Here is an 11,970-nt window from a genome sequence, read left to right as displayed (position 1 = left end):
TAGAAAGCCCGCTATAATGTACTGGGTGTACGTTCTTAAATGGCTATTATTGGACTATATTAGGCAAAAAAACCAATATCTCAGATCCAACAGTCAGTATTAGCAAAATTGCTTTAAAAAATTGAGTTTTTCCAAAAAAATACTAATTTCCAAATATCTGCTGAGCCACTGAAAATCGTCGTGGTTTATGGATAGAGGACTTTCTTCCGTGAAGTATCCCTACCAAACACCACCTTTGATCTGTCAATCGCGTTACTCCTATATATAAAGTAGTCTTAAGTAATTAAAACAATTTATAAAATGAAAGTTTACTTACATTTATTATAAAAAAAAATACCACAACGTACTTGTAAATACAAAAAAAAAACAATAAAAAATATTAATTAACATATATCTACAATTAAATATTTATCGTCGAGCCTTAAAAAAAAATTATGCTATATACATTTTTTTATATTTCCCAATTAACACTTCATCGTTCTCTCGAACGGAAAAACGGGTGTATAAACGGAATCTGCCAGTGATAGCTCCCCGACCCTTGCTTTAAACTAAGAATAATAGCTCGAGGCGTTCAGCGAGTTATAATTAGTTCGAGAATCTTAATTTTTCAAGAATACAGCGTCGATACTGAGAGCAACCGACCACGATGGAATTTTATTTGCTCGTAGACGCCATTACTACCTCTTGGATATGATTTCTTTTTATATTGCGACAGGTTGTGAGTTCGATTTTCACTCTATGTATTTTTTTAACTTACATACCTAAGCAAAGCAACTATTAGTTTTAAAAAAAATTATCATTGTAATGTTTATATGTCTGGAGATACTTTTTAATTAAAATAAAAATAATTATTAGTAAATAAAAATTCATTTTTAACAATATTTAATTAATAGATATATTTGTTTTCCTTATTTTCATCAAATAATCTGCATTTGACCTTCTTTTTTTATGTTCTGAAACAATATAGTTACTATATTAATGATATTGAGGTCATCTTAGAGCAGTTAGCGTGTGATCGTAAACGTAGTCTCCAGAAGAGCGCTCCGCTCGCTTCACTCAATTAAGTGCTTAATACTCGTTTGTCATGGGATACTTTTGAATTGTATAAAATATATTTAAAAAAAAAACATATATTTGATATTTAATTAATAAAGAATCGATGTTTATTTATCAATTTTCTTCAGAATAATCTGCAATTGACCGCTTATTGAAATCTGAAACAATAATATTACCATATTTACCATAATTATCATTAAATAATATAAAATTAAATTTTAAGCTTAATCTTCTCTTATTGTTCCCCTATATTTTCTAAGTTTTTTGAGATTAGTGTGAAAGAAACACACCGACAAACGGACAAGAAAATTAAAATCATGGTTTTTTTTTCCATTACATTATTAAATGTCAGCGATAAAATGTTTTCTTATATATATTCCATGTAAGTACAGGATCCAATCCATTACGATTTTATGAATATCTTATATTACTTTAAAGTTTAATCTAAATTCGTTCAGTCGTTTTTGCGGGAAAGTAGAACAGACATCTATCTTTCATATTCATTAGTACAATTTTGTCATACTTAGACATCCCATATTCGTACAAGCTCCTACACCATTAGCGCCACATACGCAAGTATTACATTCTTCTTTGTATACTGTGAACGGTATACATTTTCCGGAGATTTCTAAAAACATAAAAAAACAGAAAACCTAGTGTTAAAACACTGTATTCCCCACCTTCGGTTCAATTTTCGAGGCATTGATCGTTGAGTGGCGGATCTTAACGCCGGGGTTTTTGCCTTGTTGCCAGAGCGAATAAATGAAAATATTAATAAAAATAATAACTAATTTCCTCGAGTGGGGATCGAACCCACAACCGTCGCGTTACAATCACACCCTTTTGCCCAAGCGCCACGAAAGTTTCAAAAAATATAAAATTTATAAATATAGGTTTAAATTCCGTTTATTAGTAATATTGATTATATTGTATGAAATTCTAATATAAAAATATTATTCTTTATTTAATTAGGCTGTTACAAGATCGTTGAAATCGTCATAATAAACTATGTAGGTACAGAATAAATAGAATAAATTATCAAAATAAATTCACTTTAGCTTCACGTTTTATTCCGCATATAGCAGGATAAGCAAGATAGAAACTAGTGTTTAAACACTTCGCTTTTCACTTAAAGAGACACTCTTTGTTGGGTCACCGCCTTTATGTTATTTATAGGTAATATAAAATTTGACTTAAATTAATATATCCATATTATTTACAAATAGATACCTCGTTTCCATAATAGTGAATTTTCTAAATAACGCAGATGTACTGAAGAAATAAGCTGAAAAAAAGTAAATAACATAAAATTAATTACTTTTTCTTCAATATACAAGTTACGATGATACTAATATGACCTGACGTATATAAATATGCCGAACCAAATCTATTTTATTTAAATTTCTATTAAAATTTAGAAACAAGAGTAGAGTCACTCTGTTCTGCATTTTCCATATAAATGGAAACCTAGTACATACATACTAGCACCCTTAACAAAATAGACAAATAAACAACAAGATAGAGAAATAAAGTACACTAATGCAATTGACGAATTGAAGTGTAAATGGCTCTAATAACAAAAAAATAAAAATTATTTTCTTTTTTATTAGAATTCAACGTGTGATTTTTCTTCAATAAGCAGAGAGTAAAAAGCGGAGAGTTAGCACTAGGTTTCGCTTCGCTTTAGATTCGCTAGGAATGATGGTTTCTTAAAGTACGAACACGATCATTGATTGAACATGGTGACATGCCAACCTAAGAATGGCTTTTCTTTTCATTTTCACCTTTGATCCATCTTCATTCGTAATCAAAGTAAGGATTTTCTTGAATATTTTTATATTAAGTACATAGGTAAAAAGCTACAATGTCAGTCCTATTTCCTTAAAACGTCCAATGAAAGCAAGGATATTTTAAAAATACAATATTTTTAAAATAAATTTAAAACGATACTCACCGCAAGTAATAAAACAACACGCAAATACATTTTTTCGAGTTCGAACACAATTTGCTACCGAGAGCGATGTCGCTAAACTGCACGATAAACACTTAAGTATACTACGTTTTCTTTATATATTTTGCTTAATCAGAAAGGATATTTTAAGATTTAAAAAAAGCCAGACTGTGATTGTAAGCGCTGTTAATGTAAACTTGACAGATTGTGGGTTCGATTCCCATTCGAGGAATTTAAATATTTAATACTAGCGACCCTATTGCGGCTTCGCCCGCTTTTACTACTGGATTATTCATATAATGTAGGTTTGCAAAGCACTTAAGATAATGTGAATATTAATTAAACCCTAATGCAACCCGCATTTTCGTAGTTTCAATAAGGATTTTCTTTTAGTTACTTTTACATTTTCTTTTAATTGTTTTACACAGCAAGGATTTTTTAGTAGGTACCGTAATTTTATATCTGTGATACTTTAAATTACCATTTTTAGATAGTTAAATGACATTAAATAATACATTCAACTCGAATTATCCAATACGTGCAAACGCATCTAAATCTTCGTTGCTATAAAGGTTTTTTTTTCGAGCTTGTGGTTAATGCTGAAGAGGGTATTCTGTCCCTGATGAAAAGCAAGCACTACGTGGCTGCCTGTGACAAAAATTAAATAGAATGCATCGGCCGGGAATTGAACCCGGGCTGCCCGCGTGGCAGGCGAGCATTCCACCACTGAACCACCGATGCGTGTAAGGCAGGCGGGCGCGGCGGACTCGCTTGTATAAGCATAACGTCGCGAGGCGAGTTTCGCAGCAAGGATTTTTTGATATTGTAACAACTTCTAAAGTACTTATTAAAATGAAAAACAGAAAAGACAGTTTTGATCTACATTAAATGGCCAACGTAACTAATATACTTATTTATATGCTGAGAGTAAGGGATAAGTGAAACTTGACTCGATACAGCTGATGTGTGAACGGCGTGATGTGTCAATAATTAAATGCGTTTTTCTCTAAAACTATTCGCAATTTCGAAATAGTTTAAAAAGCAAATTTTATCTTCGTTTAACGTAGAAATTTAATAAAGTATTTTAAAGGATAAGGATTAATACCATTATGGAGAAATATCCCTCACAATAAAAAATATATTGAAATTACTATTTTTAGACAGAAATATGATCACTACGCGTTATTCTTAAAAGATACGAATATGCCATCGCGGACTTTTTTGTAGATCCTATTAAGAGAAACAATACTCCAGTACATTTTTTTCATGTAGTATTTACCATTAAAGCAGCGCATGCGCCAAAGTGTCTCAGCGGGTAGGACTTTATACACATTTATCGTATTTATGTTAATTTACATAAGAATGTACAAATAATAAACTATATATAAACCTTCCCTGAGAATTACTCGACCTAATGGTGAAAACCGCATTCAAATCCGTTGGGTGGTTTAGAAGAAAAAGAGTTAGAAAGTTCAGACAGACACAAAAAGCGACTTTGTTTTATAAGATATAGGATAGGATGTGCATTCGCTTCGCTTCGCTCTGGTGTTGGGGCAAAGTGCGCTGTTGAGATTGGCCACTCAACACGCAATGCATCCAAAATTCTCTCCCTTTGCCTACCCTGCTACATGCGGGATACAGCGTGAAGATGTAATTTTAATATTTAATTTAGAAAATATTTTCACCACTTATAAGGGTTTATTTTCTCTCTGTATCCCATTTATAGAAGAGTAGCCGGAGTTATCTCCGGCTACTCTTCTGAGGTTATCCTCAAGACACTTAGTCCTCCACGCGAATTCTAGATGTTGCGTGTTGAATTGCGGAAATTAATGCCGCAAACTAGAAAGAACATAAATAATTCCGCAAATGTACCTACAACTATCACATCGGCTAATTTGGACGGACAAAAATATAATTTTCTTTTTCACGTCTTAAAGTCCATACAAACAAATTTGCGGGAGACGACTAGTGTAAATATTATAATTAAGTTTTACTACCACGACCAAACAACAGGGTTTTTCAATATTATTTCGAGTGATATGCCCTTGGAAATCGTAACGAATAAGGTTAATTTTGCATTTATTGGGTTTTCCCCCTGTTACATTTCTTATCGAATTAATAAGAATTTTATATATAAATAGAATTTTTATCTTAACGCCTGTTGGTTTGATTGTCACTAGAGAAAAGATTTATATTCCCCTTTATGGTAAAACAACGCGCGGAGTTCAGTTACACCACTCAATGACTCAACGTAATGTCTCATTTACAAAATTATATTTTAGGGTAAAACGCAGTGTCTGTACACTGAGCCCTACCTGCCTTATCCGCATTGCGGGAAAAAGGACTAGAAAAATAATTATTTTAGTCAGAAAATTTAGACATGATTTAGAATATAACTGCTATATTGGCTAGGAGAATATAACTGCTCGTAAAATAAGAGTATATTCACGCTGTATTCTAATGTGAACATAGTGAGACACTAGGTTCCCCCATTCCGCCTATTTTTTGAGACATTGTTCATGTGTTGCCTTTGTTACTCTTTATTACATAGTATTTTTCAGGAAAATAACCAAATTATAAAATATCTAAAGTAACCGTTAGTAATCGATTATAATTATAATTTTCATTATTATTTAATTTAACATGCTTTAAAAGACTGAGTTAATTGATTAAACTATGTATTATTTTACTTACATACCTACGCAAAGCACCTATTAGTTTTAAAAATTATTATTATTGTAATATGTTCATATGTCAGGGGACTCTTTTTAATTAAGATAAAAATAATTATTGGTAAATAAAAATTCATTTTAAACAATATTTAATTAATAGATATATTTGTTTTCCTTATTTTCATCAGATAATTTGTATTTGACCTTCTTTTTTATGTTCTAAAACAATATAATTACTATATTAATGTTAATATTGAGGCCATCTTAGTGCACTTAGCGTGTGATTGTAAACGTAACTCTGGTAATAAGACAAACCGCTGCGTTGAGTTACGACATTGAACACGCAATTGAAGATTTGGAGGAAAACCGGGAGTAGGGATAACACTTGCCTTCCTTTGCCTATTGTAGAATACAGTAAAGAAGTAAAGGTAACGGAAAAGTAAATAACATAATTTATAGCGATAACAGAGAAATGGAGAGTGAAAAAAAAGATTTTAAGAATATTGTATTTTAAGTCAAGACACAATCGAGTAATGTCTTAAATCAAATTTGGTTACACTTGGTTGTGGCTTTTAAAAAATAAACTAGACGACATTTTGTCAATCTGAATTTTTAAGCAAAGAGTAGCTAGTGTTGAAACACTCTGTCTTCCGCCCGAATTCGGCATTTTATGTTTTAAGCGGCGGAAATGCCACTAAATCACTCCTTCGAGTGGGAATTGAATAAGCAACCATAGCGTCCCACTTCGACACTGGCCACAATTAATTATTAGTTTTCTACAGGTACGATATATCTCTTTCCATACTTAGCATCGCTTCAGGGTACAGAGAGCCCATCCATCAGGAGTGCATATGCACGAATTACAATCTTCATTGAATCTTGAAAGCGGCTTACATTCAGCCGAATTTTCTAAAAATATAAGTAAAAATGTGTATGTTTATGCTTATGTAGTATGAGATAGCAAAATGATATCTTGTTATTGTTGAATTTTTGTATAATTTGTTATACAATTTAAATTTTTTAACAAATAATGTAGAAAATAACAATTAAATACCAGTCAAGGGCCAGCCTCCAGAATTCAGCAGAAAGTGAGGAACGGAGTGTCTTAACATTAGGTTCCCTCTGCCTACCCTGATGTGTGCGGGATCTCAACATATGTAAATAACACTTAAAAAATCAGATATTTATAATAACCTCGTTTCCAAAAAAGCTTACTATCCAAAACTCTTAGCTGTACAAAAGAAATTAACTGAAACAAAATTAAACAATAAAGTATCAAAATAAAAAAATGTCTCTAATTTTGTCTTTCTTTGTCAAGTGTATGGGGTCTCCCCTAAAAGAGGATTTCGCATACTCTTGGCCCTACGCCACCACTGGCCTCATATTAAAAATATTACTTTTTAATTTAATATAAGTTTTGAAAGTAATTACTAATTTTTAAATAATAATATTTTATTTCTAATACTTACTGCCAGTAGTAAAACAACACGCATATACATTTTTCAATTAAGAAATAATATATCAAGTATAATTTGTTACGAAGAGTAGAGTTGTAAATAACATTTTGATATTTATATACAAATATAAACATTAAAATGTAATTTACTTACACTTTTACTTCAGATTTTGTTAGCTTCACGCTCCGAGTAAAGGGAACCTAGTGCTGACGCACTTCATTCCTCACTTTCAAGCCAAATTTTGAAGACATTATGTGTTGAGTGGCGGAGCTTAATCGTCGAACGAACATATAGATAAAAAAGCTACCACCAGTTCGGAAGGTTCTGCTGAGAAGAGCCGGCAAGAAAGTCAACAGTTAAGATTAAATTTAGTAAATAATCATTTTAATTACTCAATCTGAGTATGAGGCAAGTCGTGCCGCAGGAGCAGAAGCATGTGGCTGTTATGGGTTCAATTCCTAAAAAAAAAATAGACTGATATACTAATATGGAAAAAAGGCAGAATTATTGGCAAGATTTTCAAGTATTAAACCATTTTATTATAGTGTAAAAAATATTACAGTTAATATAACCGTAGAAATCGTAATAAATGAGGTACATTTTGTATTTATTGTTTACTAGGTATTTTTAGATAGGTAGATTTTTTCCATCAAATATTTGAAAAACTGCATTTTTATAAATAAAATATATTAACATTTACATGTTTTCATTGAGTGCCCTCGAGCTGACCTCGAATCCACAACTATTACGATTAAAACCCGACTCTGTCCATCTGCGCCAAGCTGGTCACAATAAAAAAAAATAAAGAGAAAGAAATTAAGAATTGTGGGTTCAATTTCCACTCAAGGAAATTTTATATATTCATTTACTCCTCGTCACGAGGCATAACGCGGCGTTGAGTTCCTCCACTCAACACGAAATATCTCAAGAATTTAAGAGTTTTAATACTCGTTTCCTACATACCCTCTGCCTACCCCGCCATGTCTAATATAACCAAGTATACACATATCTACATACAGACAAATATTGAGACTTACACACGAGATTGGAACATAAAAGATAATTTTAAAATTCAATCGCAACCCTCAAACGGTGTATAAGACAGCATTGTTCGTCTGCGCTGTCATCGCGAATAATCTCGTCGAGTGTTTAAACAACTGAAAGCGTCTACATGAAACATTCATGCCTCTTCCCCAACCCCCATATTTGCTGGGACAATAGAAAGCCCGCTATAATGTACTGGGTGTACGTTCTTAAATGGCTATTATTGGACTATATTAGGCAAAAAAACTAATATCTCAGATCCAACAGTCAGTATTAGCAAAATTGCTTTAAAAATTTGAGTTTTTCCAAAAAAATACTAATTTCCAAATATCTGCTGAGCCACTGAAAATCGCTGGACATATGTGGTTTATGGATAGAGGACTTTCTTCCGTGAAGTATCCCTACCAAACACCACCTTTGATCTGTCAATCGCGTTACTCCTATATATAAAGTAGTCTTAAGTAATTAAAACAATTTATAAAATGAAAGTTTACTTACATTTATTATAAAAAAAAATACCACAACGTACTTGTAAATACAAAAAAAAACAATAAAAAATATTAATTAAAATATATCTACAATTAAATATTTATCGTCGACTTTTAAAAAAACATTATGCTATGTACATTTTTTTATATTTCCCAATGAACACTTCATCGTTCTCTCGAACGGAAAAACGGGTGTATAAACGGAATCTGCCAGTGATAGCTCCCCGACCCTTGCTTTAAACTAAGAATAATAGCTCGAGGCGTTCAGCGAGTTATAATTAGTTCGAGAATCTTAATTTTTCAAGAATACAGCGTCGATACTGAGAGCAACCAACCACGATGGAATTTTATTTGCTCGTAGACGCTATTACTATCTCTTGGGTATGATTTCTTTTTATATTGCGACAGGTTGTGAGTTCGATTTTCACTCTATGTATTTTTTTAACTTACATACCTAAGCAAAGCAACTATTAGTTTTAAAAATTATTAATATGTATATATGTCAGGGGATAATTCTTAATTAAGATAAAAATAATTATTGGTAAATAAAAAATCATTTTTAACAATATTTAATTATTAGATATATTTGTTTTCCTTATTTTCATCAGATAATCTGCATTTGACCTTCTTTTTAATGTTCTGAAACAATATAATTACTATATTATTGTTGATATTGAGGACATCTTAGTGCACTTAGCGTGTGATTGTAAACGTAGTCTCCAGTAGAGCGCTCCGCTCGCTTCGCTCTATAATGTGCTTACTACTTGTTTCTCATGGGATACTTTTGAATTGTATAAATTATATTATTTAAAAAAAAACATATATCTGATATTTAATAAATATAGAACTGATGTTTATTTATCAATCTTCAGAATAATTTATAATTGACCGTTTATTGAAATCTGAAACAATAATATATCATAGTTATCATTAAATAATATAAAATTAATTTTTACGCTAAATCTTCTCTTATTGTTCAGCTATATTTTCTAATTTTTTTGAGATTAGTGTGAAAGAAACACACCGACAAACGGACAAGAAAATTAAAATCATGGTTTTTTTTTCCATTACATTATTAAATGTCAGCGATAAAATGTTTTCTTATATATATTCCATGTAGGTATAGGATCCAATCCATTACGATTTTATTATAAGTAGGTATAGATTAAAACCAAATTATACAAAAACTTTACATAAATTGTAGCCTATTTGCTACTTTTATGAATATCTTATATTACTTTAAAGTTTAATCTAAATTCGTTCAGTCGTTTTTGCGGGAAAGTAGAACAGACATCTATCTATCTTTCATATTCATTAGTACAATTTTGTCATACTTAGACATCCCATCTGCGTACAAGCTCCTACACCATCAGCGCCACATACGCAAGTATTACAATCTTCTTTGTATACTGAGAACGGTATACATTTTCCAGAGATTTCTAAAAACATAAAAAAAACAGAAAACCTAGTGTTAAAACACTGTATTCCACACCTTTGGTTCAATTCTCGAGGCATTGGTCGTTGAGTGGCTGATATTAACGCCGGGGTTTTTGCCTTGTTGCCAGAGCGAATAAATGAAAATATTAATAAAAATAATAACTAATTTCCTCAAGTGGGGATCGAACCCACAACCGTCGCGTTACAGTCACACCCTTTTGCCTATGCGCCACGAAGGTCTCAAAAAATATAAAATTTATAAATATAGGTTTAAATTCCGTTTATTAGTAATATTGATTATATTGTATGGTATTCTAATAAAAAATATTATTCTTTATTTAATTAGGCTGTTACAAGATCGTTGAAATCGTCATAATAAACTATGTAGGTACAGAATAAATAGAATAAATTATCAAAATAAATTCACTTTAGCTTCACGTTTTATTCCGCGTATATCAGGATAAGCAAGATAGAAACTAGTGTTTAAACACTTCGCTTTTCACTTAAAGAGACACTCTTTGTTGGGTCACCGCCTTTATATTATTTATAGGTAATATAAAATTTGACTTAAATTAATATATCCATATTATTTACAAATAGATACCTCGTTTCCATAATAGTGAATTTTCTAAATAACGCAGATGTACTGAAGAAATAAGCTGAAAAAAAGTAAATAAAACAAAATTAATTACTTTTTCTTCAATATACGACTTACGATGATACTAATATGACCTGACGTATATAAATATGTTTAACTAAATCTATTTTATTTAAATTTCTATAAAAATTTAGAAACAAGAGTAGTTATAGAGTCACTTTGTTCTGCATTTTTCATATACATACTTTAAATATTGTAGCTGGAGTGCCGGAACCTAACGGTGCTTTTAGACAAATTGAATAATGTTTTCTCCTAATACATATCTATACCCTTAATAAAATATACAAATAAAGAACAAGATAGAGAAATAAAGTACACTAATGCAATTGACGAATTGAAGTGTACATGGCTCTAATAACAAAAAAATAAAAATTATTTACTATTATATTTGAATTCAACGTGTAATTTTGTGCAATAAGCAGAGAGTAAAGAACGGAGAGTTAGCACTAGGTTTCGCTTCGCTTTAGATTGGCTAGGAATGATGGTTTCTTAAAGTACGAACATGATCATTGATTAATCATGTGAGATGATTCTACTGCCGACATGCCAACCTAAGAATAGCTTTTCTTTTCATTTTCACCTTTGATCCATCTTCATTCGTAATCAAAGTAAGGATTTTCTTGAATATTTTTACATTAAGTACATAGATAAAAAACTAAAATGTCAGACCTATTTCCTTAAAACGTCCAATGAAAGCAAGGATATTTAAAAAAAAACAATATTTTTAAAATAAATTTAAAACCATACTCACCGCAAGTAATAAAACAACACGCAAATACATTTTTTCGATTAAGAAACAATTTATATCGGAGTTCGAACACAATTTGCTACCGAGAGCGATGTCGCTAAACTGCACGATAAATACTTAAGTATACAACGTTTTCTTTATATATTTTGCTTAATCAGAAAGGATATTTTAAGATTTAAAAAAAGCCAGACTGTGAATGTAAGCGCTGTGAATGTAAACTTGACAGATTGTGGGTTCGATTCCCATTCGAGGAATTTAAATATTTAATACTAGCGACCCTATTGCGGCTTCGCCCGCTTTTACTACTGGATTATTCATATAATGTAGGTTTGCAAAGCACTTAAGATAATGTGAATATTAATTAAACCCTAATGCAACCCGCATTTTCGTAGTTTCAATAAGGATTTTCTTTTAGTTACTTTTACATTTTCTTTTAATTGTTTTACACAGCAAGGATTT

At 31.1% G+C, this 11,970-nt stretch overlaps 2 long non-coding RNA genes across 2 annotated transcripts; both read right to left on the bottom strand.

Moving 5' to 3' along the window:
* Positions 1-1,559: 1,559 nt before the first annotated feature.
* On the bottom strand, positions 1,560-3,083 carry LOC146533016 (uncharacterized). Its single transcript, XR_014878648.1, has 3 exons — positions 3,011-3,083; positions 2,287-2,341; positions 1,560-1,684 (listed from the first exon to the last, which is right to left on the bottom strand). It is a non-coding gene; the product is annotated as an uncharacterized LOC146533016 (long non-coding RNA).
* A 3,401-nt stretch (positions 3,084-6,484) lies between these two features.
* Positions 6,485-11,608, bottom strand: LOC146533015 (uncharacterized). The gene is made up of 4 exons (XR_014878647.1): positions 11,515-11,608; positions 10,710-10,764; positions 10,003-10,107; positions 6,485-6,588 (listed from the first exon to the last, which is right to left on the bottom strand). It is a non-coding gene; the product is annotated as an uncharacterized LOC146533015 (long non-coding RNA).
* Between the last annotated feature and the right edge of the window lie 362 nt (positions 11,609-11,970).

Source organism: Heliconius melpomene, chromosome 13 (genome assembly GCF_056956725.1).
Source record: "Heliconius melpomene rosina isolate 202511_hmr_F chromosome 13, ASM5695672v1, whole genome shotgun sequence".
Lineage (NCBI taxonomy): Eukaryota > Metazoa > Arthropoda > Insecta > Lepidoptera > Nymphalidae > Heliconius > Heliconius melpomene.
This window is presented reverse-complemented; position numbering and strand designations above follow the sequence as displayed.